Source organism: Callithrix jacchus, chromosome 9, assembly GCF_049354715.1.
Source record: "Callithrix jacchus isolate 240 chromosome 9, calJac240_pri, whole genome shotgun sequence".
NCBI lineage: Eukaryota > Metazoa > Chordata > Mammalia > Primates > Cebidae > Callithrix > Callithrix jacchus.
Window position 1 is genome coordinate 77,123,789 of NC_133510.1, and position 14,906 is coordinate 77,138,694.

Genomic DNA, 14,906 nt, shown 5'->3' on the forward strand with positions numbered 1-14,906 from the left:
ATCAATCAAACTAATGGAAGGTGTTTGGCAAATGGTTGCTAATGCTTCCAATTCATAAACCAGGTAACTATTCAAAGGTAAAGTTAGACAGTATTTGGTTGTAAGAACTCTACTATCCAATGTATTAATTAACTGTTTTCATAGACTACCTGTAAAGAGTGTCAAGATGAGAGTTGTTGGTTTTATAGAACAATTTCAGAAATCCTGCCGCAAACCTGACTTCCCATTTGAAGAGTGGTTAAAGTCAACGTAGAAGACTGAATGGGGCACCACTGTGAGTTAGTTCACGAAACCGCATCAGATACAGTAATTTCCAAAAAAGGGAAAGGCACACCTGGCAGCTTTCACATCGGGACCAAAGGCAGAGTTAGTTTCATTTTCTTTTTTCCTTTTTCTGAAACAGAATCTCACTGTGTCACCCAGGCTGGAGTGCAGTGGCACAATCTCGGCTCACTGCAACCTCCAACTCCCTGGTTCAAGCAATTCCCCTGCCTCAGCCACTTGAGTAGCTGGGATTACAGGTGCACGCCATCATGCCCAGCTAATTTTGTGTGTGTGTGTGTGTATTTTTAATAGAGATGGGGTTTCACCATGTTGGCCAGACTGGTCTTGAACTCGAACTCCTGACTTCAGGCAATCCGTCTGCCTTGGCCTTTCCAAAGTGCTGGGATTACAGGCGTGAGCTACCGCACTCAGCTATTGGTTTCATATTCTATTGGTCAAGAAAATAGCCCTTGTTGAAATTCAGACTCTAAATGGAAAGTATAATTATTTTATCCTTCAGCTAGAAAACAACCTAAATATATTGCAGATTTCTCACTGTGAAAAAAAATTAATTTGAGGTCAAAAATCCTTAAGGAGAAACGGTTAAAAAGGGCAGCCTGAGGTAATTTACTCCCAATTCAATTCTATTTCAATAACTCCACGATGCGTACATTCTTATGAACGCTCACGGGTATTCCCTTTTATCATTAATTCTGGGTATTATATTTAATACTTGCTACCAAATTGGATAGCTTTTCATTACATTGTTTTTAAAATCATTTGCCATGGTGTGGTCTTTGTTCTAAGAAAACAGTGGAAAGCTAATGCAAGTAGAAACCCCCATTTGAAATGCCACTATTTTTTTTTATTGATATGTATCTTTCATTAGGTCTGGCCCAACTATCTCAAAGTTTGTGCTTTAAAGACTTTATGAAACCTTTTCCACTATGCCTTTGAGGTGGTCCCACTTTCTTAATGAGAGAAATATATTTAAATTGTCTGAGAGCTGTTTGCTCTCCTAGCTTGCTGCCGTAGGATATGTGAGACTAGAAACTCTATCAAAAATTGTCTTAATTTACTTGCTAACATTCACTCTCTCACTAGGAATAATTTTGATTAGTAAGAAAAGTGCTTCCTCATTGTCTCTTTCACTGGCAAATAATACATTGCATCTGTGTCTTTCTTTTCTGAGCCTAGGAGCCTTTAGATTCATTATCCAATTAATCCTCCTAACATTGCTGTAAAATGAGAATAAGGAGTAAATTCCCATTCTAATGTAGGGAGATTAAATGACTTATACTATGTCATCGAGCCAGTAAAAAGCAGAGTTAAGAAAACTGCTTAAGGCTTGCTTTTACTGCAATATTAGGTCATTATTTCTCATACTACAAGAACCTCTTCAGAGAGATACCTGGTACTAGTAGTTTAGAACTGAACAGGTTTCTTCATATTTAATTGTAACAGTGTTCTCTAAAATGGCCTTTTGAAATAATAGCTGAGAATATAAATGTATTTATATTGGTAAAACATGGTGTATGATGTTCTAATAATGTATAGAAGAAAATTAAATTTGTTTTTTTTAGTTATATAAACTAGTTAGCATTCATTAATAAGTGATAATATTAAGATTCATTAATAAGTGAATATGGAGCTCAAAACATCTTTTCTTTTTCCCTTTCATTTATTATTAACACACTTGTTTAAGCTGCCCCCTTTATCCTATGAGGATTATGCAGCTCAATATCACTTTTATTTGAATATTTTAATCATGTATTTTTAGAGATTTTGATATTTTATGCAGAAACAATTCAAGGAGCAGCATTATTTTATTTCTATTATTTTTACTTAAATAAGATTTAATTCAACCTGTAAAAAGACACAATAATAAATATTTAATATCTTGCTTCTTCATTTCTCACCTTTTCTTGCTGTATAAGAAAACTAAGAAAATTACTATTTGCATGATATATTTGACTATGCATTTGACTACAACCCAAAAGATGAAATGCCAGATATCTCAGAAGCATAGAATTCCTGCAGGATTTCAAGCTCGAGTCTACAGTCCAAGGAAGACTAGAGAGGTTCAGATAAACTTCAATTGTGCACTTGAACTTTACCATCTTCAGAAAAGATATGGATATTTGAAATTTTCTTTTTGTAAGTCAGAAGCTATTAGATATGAAGGAAGCTTTTACAATGTCTTTGAATTTTCTATTTGCATAAACAACTATAGGAATTAATGAAAGTTGAAGGTCCAAGGTCACCTGAAATAAAATCAGCCGTGTCCCCTACTCACTCTAGTGGGTTGATGCCACCTTATGGAACTCGAGGCTCACTGCATCGCATGTTGTATAAGCCACAAAAGCCGAAGTTCCAGGAGAAGGACTTCTAACTAAAATTTAGTCAGTATAAGAGCATTTCACTGGAAAAACAAAAGGCAGCAGAACAAATATAAAATTATATTATAATACTTTTATATTCACATTTTATATTGCATATTATTAATCAGACATACGATACAATTCATTTTCCTTTGGTAATGTTAAGAGAGTTGTTTTTGAAAGCAAACATGCAGGTATATTGCCAATGTTCAAAAAAAATTAATTCCTATGTTATTTTGTTTCTTGTTTTTGCTTGTATTATTTTATTTTATTCATAGTTTCTTCATTCCAAGAATAAACTGGATAAGTTACTCAAATGTGGCTAGAACTAGAGTAAACACATCTATTTGGACGAGGCAGAAAAACTCATCTGGGGAACAATTCTCTAGTAAAAATTCCCTTGTAAGCCAGTTGAGAAGCATGAACACAGGGTTTGGAACTTTCTACTAATCATATTAAAGAAGGAGTGAGGAAGAATTAGGAAGACAGCTGTAGCTTTTTAGGAAGAATGGAAAAAATGACTTCACAAAGGATGAAGCAAACAAGATGAGCTGGTCCCCAGTATGTAGATAGGAAATGGGGCCTTTATTTAGAGATATGCTTGGACCCAACCCAGACTTCATGAAGGTCAGACACAGGGTCTTGAAAAGAGCTTATTTACAAATGAATTCAAAGAGAGTTTTAATTTTAACATATAATGAAATGTAAAATGCAGTGTCTTTGACATATTAGGTAAGCTATAGATTATTTGAGAACTCCAAAACTTAGAATCTTTTTTTTAATCGCATTTTAGGTTTTGGGGTACATGTGCAGAACATGCAAGATAGTTGCATAGGTACACACGTGGCAGTGTGATTTGCTGCCTTCCTCCCCTTCACCCATATCTGGCATTTCTCCCCATGCTATCTCTCCCCAACTCCCCCCACACTGTCCCTCCCCTATTCCCCCCAATATACCCCAGTGTGTAGTGCTCCCCTCCCTGTGTCCATGTGTTCTCAATGTTCATCACCTGCCTATGAGAGAGAGCATGCGGTATTTCATTTTCTGTTCTTGAGTCAGTTTGCTGAGAATGATGTTCTCCAGATTCATCCATGTCCCTACAAAGGACACAAACTCATCGTTTTTGATTGCTGCATAATATTCCATGGTGTATATGTGCCACATTTTCCCAGTCCAGCCTATCATCGATGGGCATTTGGGTTGGTTCCAGGTCTTTGCTATTGTAAACAGTGCTGCAATGAACATTCATGTACATGTGTCCTTATAGTAGAACGATTTATAGTCCTTTGGATATATACCCAGTAATGGGATTGCTATCGTGAAAGTGGCTATACTGCCCAAAGTAATTTACAGATTCAATGCTAACCCCATCAAGCTACCAATCACCTTCTTCACAGAACTGGAAAAAACCACCTTTAACTTCATATGGAACCAAAAGAGAGCTGGCATAGCCAAGTCAATTCTAAGCAAAAAGAACACAGCAGGAGGCATCACACTACCAGACTTCAAACTATACTACAAGGCTACAGTTATCAAAACAGCATGGTACTGGTACCAAAACAGAGATATAGACCAATGGAACAGAACAGAGGCATCGGAGGAAACACAACATATCTACAACCATACAATCTTGGATAAACCTGACAAAAACAAGCAATGGGGAAAGGATTCCATTTAATAAATGGTGTTGGGAAAACTGGCTAGCCATGTGCAGAACACAGAAACTGGATCCCTTCCTGACACTTTACACTAAAATTAACTCCAGATGGATTAAAGACTTACACATAAGACCTGGCACCATAAAAACCCTAGAAGAAAATCTAGGCAAAACCATTCAGGACATAGGAGTAGGCAAAAACCTAGAATCTTTTATTAGTCAAAACACTGTTCAATGACTCCCAGACCTAGTTCCTCATCAGAATTACCTGGGCCTCCTTCGTACATGATGCTTTTCTGACCGGGCTGTCCTATTACCTGACTCTAAGCATCAACTCAGATAAATGTCATCAGTCATTGGAATCTGCCTAGAATCCTAGGTCTGGGGATTTTGATATATCATATAATATTTGTTGCCATCATTGTCCTTTTGTCAGCTGAAAGAATTTCATAGCGCTTCTTGAATTTCTTTAAATGTTCCTCCTAGCCCTGGTTTGTGGAAGCATTTGTCAGAAAATGTTAAGCGAAAGCACCTATGAGTCTGTCATACCATAGCCAAAGTTGAGACACCTCAGAATAATATCCTTGAAGCTACATGTACACTTCAAGGTTGCTATTCTTCTTATCCTCAGTAGCTTCAAAGGGAGTCCATCAAGTGATTGATACTAACACCCTCGATGATAACTGAACCCTACTGAGCAGTATAGAACATCAAGTTCTCTTTCCACTCATGTGAGGCTACAGTTGAATTTGCCATTTTCTTCATGTCTAGTGTCATCGAGTGTAAGGTTCAAAATGACATTATATTTCTCAGTTCCTTTTATCATGTATTTCTGCTTATTATTTTCCATGTTATTTTTCCTTGAGCTTCATCTTTATCTCTATAACCTGTGAAGCTCACTTACCTTATTAAGTCTCACATTTTTTCCTATGTGATCATCATCATTCATTTTACTCTCTCATTTCTTCTATGGATGCAGGGTAGTCAGTTAACTATTAGTGTTACTTTATTCTTTGAGAGTACCCATGTAATTTTTATTTATTTATCTTTCACTGATAGTATCATTTTGGTGGTCTAGCTAATGTGGTCACCATTATCAACTCAGATGTGGAAAGATCTTCAGCAGAGAATTCACACAAAATTTCTATTGCAAAGATGAGAACTGTGGTTGCAAAGTGTGATCACAAAGATCATCAACAATCAACACAAAAGCATATAATATTGAAGATGTCTGCCTCAGCTTACAGATCCTTTACCAAAGTTTTGAAATCAGTCTCTACAACAAACTCCAAATCATCCATTGTTTTTGGTACTGCTTGTGTACACCTGCATCAGTCACAATGATGTCTACAATGTTAACCATTATCCAACTTAGAAAAATGCTGTTTTCTTGGTGGCTTCTGGAAAGGCATTAAAAGTAATTTTCTTTAGAAAATGTGTTTCTTTTTTATAAAAAGTGAATAATGTGAGCTGGGCAATCTTTGCTGAAAGGTAAAGTTCTCTGTCTCCTTTCACAGCATGCGTTCTATTAGGAGAATGTGGCTGGTGCTGGAAAGTGGGTAGTTATAAGAAAAATAAATAGTAGCGTATTGAAGAAAGACTGTAAGTGATAGTGGTTGTTTATACCTGAAGTTATAAAGAGCCAGTTAGGAAATGTTTTAGGTTCTAAGGGCCATATGGGATTTGTAGCAACTGCTTAATGCTGCTATTGTCTCATGAAAGCACTCATAAGAAATATGCAAACAAATAAGCATAGTTGTGTTCCAATAAACATCACCAAAACATGGAGCAAGCCAGATTTGGCTGATGGACTACAGTTTGCCATCCCCTACCTTAGATAAGAATGTTTGATACAATTATGTTACGGAAAGAAACAAGAGTCATGGGCTTAAGACCTATTTATGACACTAGGGGCCTAGTAGGGAAACATTTTTCCTGACAGCAAAATTTATCATCTGTAAAATGAAAGGGTTAAACTTACTTTTCCTAAAGTTGCTCTCTGCTCTAAAATTATGAGTTTATTCTGTGTTCATTTGCCTCTTCTTTCGTATATAAGAAAAGCTTTGCCTGTGTTATTTTTACAAAGACAATACAAATCATTCAAATAATCATTTCAAGTATTTAAATTCTTTTTGAAATGATTTCTTTCTCTGGTAGGAGGAGAATAAGGAAGCTTTTATTCCAAATATATAAATTGTTTTCTTTGTTCTATTCTGTGTGAGTCACCAGAATTTATTATGACTCCCATAAGACATCCCAACAGAGAGCAAAGCACACAGAGCTGTGGTGGAGAATACTGGACTGATGGGGTTAAAGCATTTTTTTTTTTACTAGATCCTGTCTGATTTAGAAGAATAAACATCTTTTCTTTGCTGATACAAAGACATTCTTATGATTTCCACTATCAATTTTGACTAAAATCCTCATTTTGGATCCCATTTCCTGCTTTGTCTGATTCCAAGATTCTTAAAGTTGACCCCTTTTGGGGCTTAATACCTTTGTAATTCCCAAGCATGATATCTTTGTGTCAACATCTTTGTACAAGTAGAAAAACATAGATGTTCAAATAAGCCTTTCAGAGTATAATGTGACCATGTCCTTACCTACCCTGTCCTCCACCAGATTCAGCCCTGGAAACCTCATTTATATTTTAGCCTGCATTGCAGAATGATGTGGCCTCTCTAGTGGGTCCAACCAGTCCCATAACCCAATCTTCAGCTTCAGTTTCACAAAACTAGAGCTACACATGCATTAATCCTATGCTCAAATATGAAAAATCATGGAAAATGTCAGGAAACAAAGACCCCCCAAATAAATATTTAATATATATTTGTTGATAGCTTATTCTCTCCAGACACCAGACAAGGCAATGGAATTCAAATAATCATTTACTGTAGGATTTGAGCCATCTTCTGAGGTACTGAGAATATTCCCCAGTACTTGTGTAACTAGAGTACATTTAATCTAAATGTGATTAGTTATACTCAGTGGCATTCATTCTAGATAATCCTCACTGAGTAGTTACATTCTAGCTGCTACAAAGAAAAAGAAGGATAGTTCAGATGGATAGAACAGATTAAGCAAAATTGAGAAGTAATGAATGAGAATTTGAGAAGAAAAGAAAGTTTAACATGACAAGATGTTGAAAAACATGACCTGAGATCAAGATGGAAATGCAGATTGAAAAGGGATTACCAAAATCTTGAATACCATATTAAGGAATTTGGATTTTATGTTTTTACCATCATGAAGGGAAAACCACTGAGTATTTTTGAGAGAAGGAGTAGGATATCAGATTTAGAAAGTCAGCTTGTATAGAATTGTTAAAAATGTATTAAAGAAAAATCTGTAAGCAAAGAGGCTGGTTAGTAAGGTAATGAATTACGTCCAGCAAGTAGGAGATATGGAACTTAAGCTGGGGCAACAACCATGACAAGAGCATCAAAGCTGAGAAACTTTTCAATCTAGGTAATGAAAAGTTGGTAGTTGAATAACCCCTGGTACTTCCATGGTTTGTACACCACACTACCTGCTTCAGGTAGACCCTGCTTACAGAGATGATTCTTCTAAAAATATTTTTATATATTATTTAAATTGATGGCTAACAAGAACTCAACTGGGCTCACCACACTGGTGTTTCAGTTTAGCTTCTAGTGTCAACTTTCACTTAATTGTTTACTAGCTTCTTTAGCTTGACCCATTTCATTATCAAAATGTTTACTTTGGTTTGTGATCTTCTCCATTCCATTGTTGTTGCCATCTCTCACTTCATAGATCATGAATCCCCATGTCACAAATTCTCATGGTGGGGATTGTTAACACCCTTTGGAAATGATATAGACAGCTAGTCAGCTATTTTCATCTTTAGAAGAATAGTTTCAGTGGAATAATGGCTACACAACCATAGTTCATCAGTAGGGAAATATGAGAAATTAAAGCCAATAAAATAAAGCATTTAATTGTGAGAGTATTGGAAAAAATCAAAGTATTTTATTATTTTATATAAGGGAGATATAATTTTCCTCTTTCTTCCTTTGTTTTATTGTTTCTTTTTTCTTTGCTTTTACTTTTCAGTGTGAAAAAATAAAACAATGGAGAAGAAGAAAGAGCAACAGAGAATGATTAATATGTAAAATGTTATGGATTTAACATGTTGTTAATATGAGATTATATCTTATTAAGTATCAATAGGTGTTAATAAATAATTATTGAGAAGTATCAATATCATTAAATAATATATAACAAATTAAGACATATCAACAAATAAATAAATGTTTAAACATGGTCGGTTATAAACAGTTATATTCTAATATAAGAAAATGTGGTATCCAATTCAGTGGTTGACATTTAGGAAATGCTCAATATGGATATGATGAATGAACTGAATCAATAAAGAAATGATTTTCTTTATGTAAAGCCACCCTCTAGGGCATTCAGCGAGGCCACATATTAAGAACCACCATTGCACTTTCATTCTTAATTCAATGAGTTAGAGATGCTTGCTTTTAATTTTGTTGTGAATTTTTCCTAATCTGTCAGTAGATACTATGTAAGTGAGTCTTAACTATTTCTTTGGGTATTTGGCATACCCTTATGATATCTGGCCTACTCCTAAACTGATTTATGAAGTAATGACTGCTTGTCATTAGTTAATGCTATATATCTTCTATTATTTTATATGAACCATTAATATTTGAAATAAAAATTAACATTTTTACCACTTATTTAGCCATTACTATGTGTCAGGAACACAAAGAGGAATGAGAAAATCCTTACCCTAAATGGCTTACAGCTTATTAGTGGTCACTGGAGAGAGTTTTGTCAATAATCACAAAACACTAAAGTAATGCTAAATTTGATGTATGTATGCCATGTTAAGAGCCCATGAATTTAATACAATTTCTATTCAGCAAACATACATGTATTACTCATCTACTATATATTTGACTGTGTGTTAAGTACATTTTCATTTTACCAGAGAGTCTAAGAGTTTGTAGTCTACTAGGGAAATAGATATGTAAACAAACCCATTTTAATATCCCATGGTAAATGCAAAATTAGAAAAAAAAAGAAGTCACACGTAGGAGGGCCTGATGACCTCTGTGTCAGTTTGTGTCCTCCCAGGAACAAAGGCAAATATAGGATTTGATGTACAGGAAATTTTTTTGGGATGACTCCTTATGAAAGATAAAAGTCAAGGGAACAGGAATAGGTGAGAAAACCCTTCAGACAACAGTTCAGGTCTCTCTTTGTAAAAGGAGAGAGAGGAAAGACACAATTGGGTAGAAAGGCCCTTAAATTGCAGCAAAGTTCTAAGAAAGTCTTGGCCTGCTGAGGAATCCCAGAGCACAAGTTTCCCGTTAGAAAAATTTCTCACAGGGCAAGAAGAAGCACTAATAAACTGCCAGGCTTTGTAACTGGCTGGCTGCAGCCCAGAATATATGTGGCCTGTGTTAGCACAATGAGGGATAAAAGAATTGAGAGCTGGGCTGTCAGTCAACTATGCCTGCAGCAGTGAATTTTCTTGAAGGAGATCTGAGAGGTGATACTATAGAGACCTACTTTTCCTTTTAGGTTCAGAAGGCCTTTTCTCCATTGGCCCATTGGCCTTTATTCCTTAGAGAAAACGTAGAACAGAGATGTTAGAAAGATAAACTATAACCTTTGTCACTTTAAGTTGGTCTTGGGAATGCAGTCAATATTCATCCTTTCCGTTATCCACCAGCCATTCTAATTTCCCTTCACTCTGTGCTATCACTTCAGCTTGTCTGGTTGGATTATTTGGTTTCTTGGCCCCACCCTTCATTCCTGTGGGGTCTAAACCTGTGAACATTATGCCTTTCTCAGCCCAGGTTAATGAATGTGTCCATTCACTGTTAAATTAGGTAAGGGAGTATCTAGAGGTGCCAAAGTGGATCATCTGGCTTCCCTATGTATTCTTTCCCCCCACCCCATTGTTTGAGAACAGTTCTACTTCCTCCCCTTGATCAGGGTCAATTACCCTTACCAGCATGATGACTCCATTTTCCTGGATACAAAGAGTCTAAAGTAGCCTAACTTATATTATTCAGTGATTCTTTTGCTCTGTCTCCTGTATTCTTGTGTATTCCCTTGGGAATCAGGACTTCTCAACTTGTAGAGTTTTGGTGGTAGGGAGCATCAGGTGACCTGTTCAGCTTGGCCTCCCAAAGTACTGGGATTATAGGCATGAGCCACCGAGCCCAGCCCAGAACTGAATTCTTAAGTGTAAAATGTGTTGCCTCCAAAACACAGTGATGCTTACCAAATGTGATTCTTCCTTTTAATTGTAGAGAATATAGATGCAGCAACTTGCTTTTTTCTTTGAAGGGGTTATTCTTATACATGCTCACTGGATCCCTAAAATGTCTAGTAAGGTTCCTGAATCATAGGTTTACCCTCCACAGATATTGGAAAACATGTACCTTACCAAAATCACCACTCTTTTAGCCACTTCTCATTTGTACTGTCCAATTAGTATATCATCAGTGAAATGAATTAATGTGATATTCTGTCGGATTCCCAGTTGGTCCATGTATCATTACATGATTTTACTATAGAAAGCAGGATGCTAATATAATATTTTAACAAAACTGTAAATATTGTTGTCTATTCCACGTGAACATGAATCTGTTTCCAATCCTCCTTTCTGGTTGGAATAGAAAAGAACACATTCGCCAAATCAATAGATGAACACAACTTATTGGCTGCCATAATAATATGCTCTCATGGCCGGGCGCGGTGGCTCAAGCCTGTAATCCCAGCACTTTGGGAGGCCATGACGGGTGGATCACGAGGTCAAGAGATCGAGACTATTCTGGTCAACATGGTGAAACCCCGTCTCTATTAGAAATACAAAAAATTAGCTGGGCACGGTGGCGCGTGCCTGTAATCCCAGCTACTCAGGAGGCTGAGGCAGGAGAATTGCCTGAACACAGGACGCAGACGTTGCGGTGAGCCGAGATGGCACCATTGCACTCCAGCCTGGGTAACAAGAGCGAAACTCTGTCTCAAAAAAATAAATAAATAAATAAATAATAATAATAATAATATGCTCTCACAAAAAACCCCACCTGGCACAGCAGCTTTAATAGGAGTAACATGTTTTTGAATTTGTGGTCGTTCACAGTCATTCTCCAGGATCTATCATTTCTGCAGGGGCCAGCGCAATTAATTATAATAAATAGAGACATATTAAGTCCTACGACCCCTGCAAAGCTTAAATCTTTAACGGTGAAAATAATATCCACTATTTCACAGCCATGCCCATGAATATGACATTATTTTGTTTTCTTCTGATGTATAATGAACTTTTAACATTTTAGGATAGATTTATATTTATAGAAAAGTTACAAAGGTTGTACAGGGACTTCCCATAAAATTCACACATAGTTTGACCTATTCATGATATCTTATTTTTAAAAACTTTAATGAACTACTATTGACACATTATTATTAACTCAAGTTCACACTTGATTCATGTTTCTTTAAGTTTAACCTAGCGTCCTTTTTCTGTTCAAGGAGAGCATACTGTATTTAGTCATGATGTCTACTTAGGCTTCTGTTTCCTGTGACACTTTCTCAGACTTTTGTTTTTAATGACCTTCACCGTTTTTTGAGTACTGGTTAGGCATTTTGTAGAATATTCATTAGTTTGGTACATGTGATGCTGTTTTCATGATTAGACTGGGATTTTGAGTGTTGGAGACAAACACCACAGAAGTGTCATTTTCAGCACATCATATCAAAAGTAGATACTGTCGACATAATTTATCACTATTGATGTTAACATTAATCACCTGGCTGAGATAATGTTTATTAAATTTCCCACAATAAAGTTAATCCCAACCTCTTCCACACTATACTGAAACTGGAGAAAAATCAATATCTGCACCCTACACTTAAGGAGTAGGAAGTTATGCTGCATCTCCTTGAAGGTGAAGAATCTTCATAAATTATTTGGAATTCTATGACTCCATCATGTATTTATCCAATCATTTCTTTATATAAACATGAATTCAAATATTTATTTTATAATTTTGATTATAATCCAGTACTACTTAAATTTTCCAGCTTTGGCAATCAAAAGCTCTTTCTAGAATCAGCCATGTCTCCAAGGAGCCCTAGTTCCTTTAACTGGAGAATGATATTACAAACCAAGATCTGGGTGCTAGGTGTTTTTTATTTACTATCTTAGCATACATGAGAAAGGAGAAGTTTCAGACACTTCTTTCAGTCCTGCTGCACTTTGACAGCTCCTACCTCAGAGGACAAGTGATCAAGGTGGAGTTACTCCAACTTCCAAGCATATCAATTCCAATCATACACTCAGAGATTAGGGGAATGTCCACTGAGTGGGTCCCACATACCTACTAAAGGCACATAAGCCTGCCTGGACTTTAGGCAGGATCTGTTTATTATCTGGCCCTGTCAGCTCCCACTCTAGCAAAGGGCCATGATGATCCTTTGGATCTCCATGTATAAGCATCAATTCAGATTCTATATCTGTCAGTTTTTGAAATGTCTGTGTATTTCGCTTTCCCCATTGAAAAATCACCTGAATAAAGAGCTATCCTTTCAGTGAGGGCCAGGGAATAATTACAGTTTATATATATTACAATGTTGCAGAGCCCTCTGTCCATGGGGTCTGGAACTAAACTGAGCAAGATATTGTGACCTTTCATTTGGAGGACCACCTTCAGGTTCCTGTTCCTCCATTCTTTTCTTCAGGTCACAGAAGTTACTTGGCACCATTGCTGACTGCCTGTCTGTTTTGTCCTAGTCTGCTAACCATCTCCACAACTCATTGCTGTTGAAGGCCCCTTGACTGTTTTTCTGACCTTGCTGATGCTCAAAGTATTTGTGATTCCCTAGCTCATTGTGATTAAGCACTGCCACCTAGCTTCCATACTCTGTGATCTAACAATCCGCAAGGATGTTAACAAGTCCAATACTGAGTAAGCCTAGCCTACTGTGTCAGCTGTGGCCTGCAAAAAAGAGACACCACTGAATTTTCTCATACTACATAAGGCCATCTCAGCAGCAGATTCCTGAAGGGCTTGGTGAATGGCAAACCATCTATTCCAGCCTTTATTTTATTTCTTTTTGGTGTGACTTCAGTCTACCAAGTACCAGGGTGACTCAGCCATTCTCACTTCACTCTGAATAAGCCATTACCCTCATCCAAAGAGTAAGTTTGTTCCCAATTGCTACAATTCTTGATGGGTGGTTAAATCCTATGTCCCAAAAAAGTGCCCATAATTCATTGAATTCGTGCTTATCCAATTTTATGTTCTGATCAAGCACCCTCAAAATATTAATTCCAGGAGTATTTTTCTGGTTCCAACTGATACATGCTAAATAATTATTGTATATGCCTTGATATTTTTTTGTTTTCTTATAAGTCCCAGCATGTCTCCAGATGGCTGGTGCTAGGATTTAATACTAGCTATTGGTCTAATAGTCAGGAGCGGGGCAGCTCCTTAAGGGATATTTTTTGTCTTGGGGTGGAAGGGATGAGTTCTCAGCAGTGTATTCTTGAGCAGTAAAATGCTATCTCTTAATAAGGAAAAGTGGGTTACTTATACAAACTCTGAGGGCTGAAGGAAGTCAACAGAACAAAAATCCTCAGAGACGTCTGTCCTATTTTTTAGGATCCCAGATTTTTCCAACAAGGGCTCTAGTTTTAGTATAACAAACTTGCCTTGAGCATTTAAATATTGCTGGGATTTTGCAACATTATCAATCTTGTGGCTGCTTCTCAGCTTTTTATCTGCAGTAGAAAAAAAGCCTTTTTGTTAGTTCCCAAACATGTTCTCTGGCTCTTACACATAGACTTTACTTTTTGTTTGTTTTAAATTGGCAAATATAAGCTGTATGTAATTATTGTTTATACCATGTTTTGAAAGATACATACATTGTATGTATTCTATACATTGTAGAATGGCTAAATTGAACTAAACATATGCATCACCTCCCATATATATCATTGTTTTTGTGATGAGAACAATTAAAATCTAATCTCTGAGCAGTTTCCAAGAATACAGTACATTGTTACTAACTATAGTTATCATGTTGTTCAATAGATCTCTTTAATTTATTTCTCCTAATTAAAATTGTGTATTATTTAACTAACGTCTCTCCAATTGACCTACCTCTGAGCTCCTGGTAACCACCATTCCACTCTCTACTTCTATGAGTTCAATTTTTTTTTTAGATTCTGCATATAAATAAGACATAATTCTGTGCCTAGTTTATTTCATGTAATATAATGCCTTCCAGGTTCATCTATGTGGTCTCGAATAACAGGATTTCTTTCATTTTTAAGGCTGAATAATATACCGTTTTTAAGGCTGAATAATATCCCAACAATATACCAAATTTTCTTTATCCATCTATCTATTGATGGATGCTTAGGTTGATTCTGTATTTTGACTATTATAAATAATACTGCAAGAAAGTGTGGATATCTCTTTGAGATACTGATTTAATGTCTTTTGGATATATAGCCATAATTTGGATTCCTAGATCTTATGACAGTTCTATACCTATTTTTTGAGGAACCTCCATACTGTCTTCCATAATGG

General features: G+C 36.3%; 1 long non-coding RNA gene across 3 annotated transcripts in view; it reads left to right on the forward strand.

Annotated features, from left to right (window-relative positions):
• The first annotated feature begins 13,255 nt into the window (after nt 1-13,255).
• The window catches only part of LOC118144269 (uncharacterized), a 123,921-nt gene continuing 122,270 nt past the window's right edge, over nt 13,256-14,906 (forward strand). For 2 of the 3 annotated variants that reach the window (XR_004728901.3, XR_008473879.2), the window contains exon 1: nt 13,256-13,510. This is a non-coding gene — a long non-coding RNA (uncharacterized LOC118144269). The remainder of the gene's footprint in view (nt 13,511-14,906) is intronic. The other variant, XR_013522350.1, reaches the window with a different exon arrangement.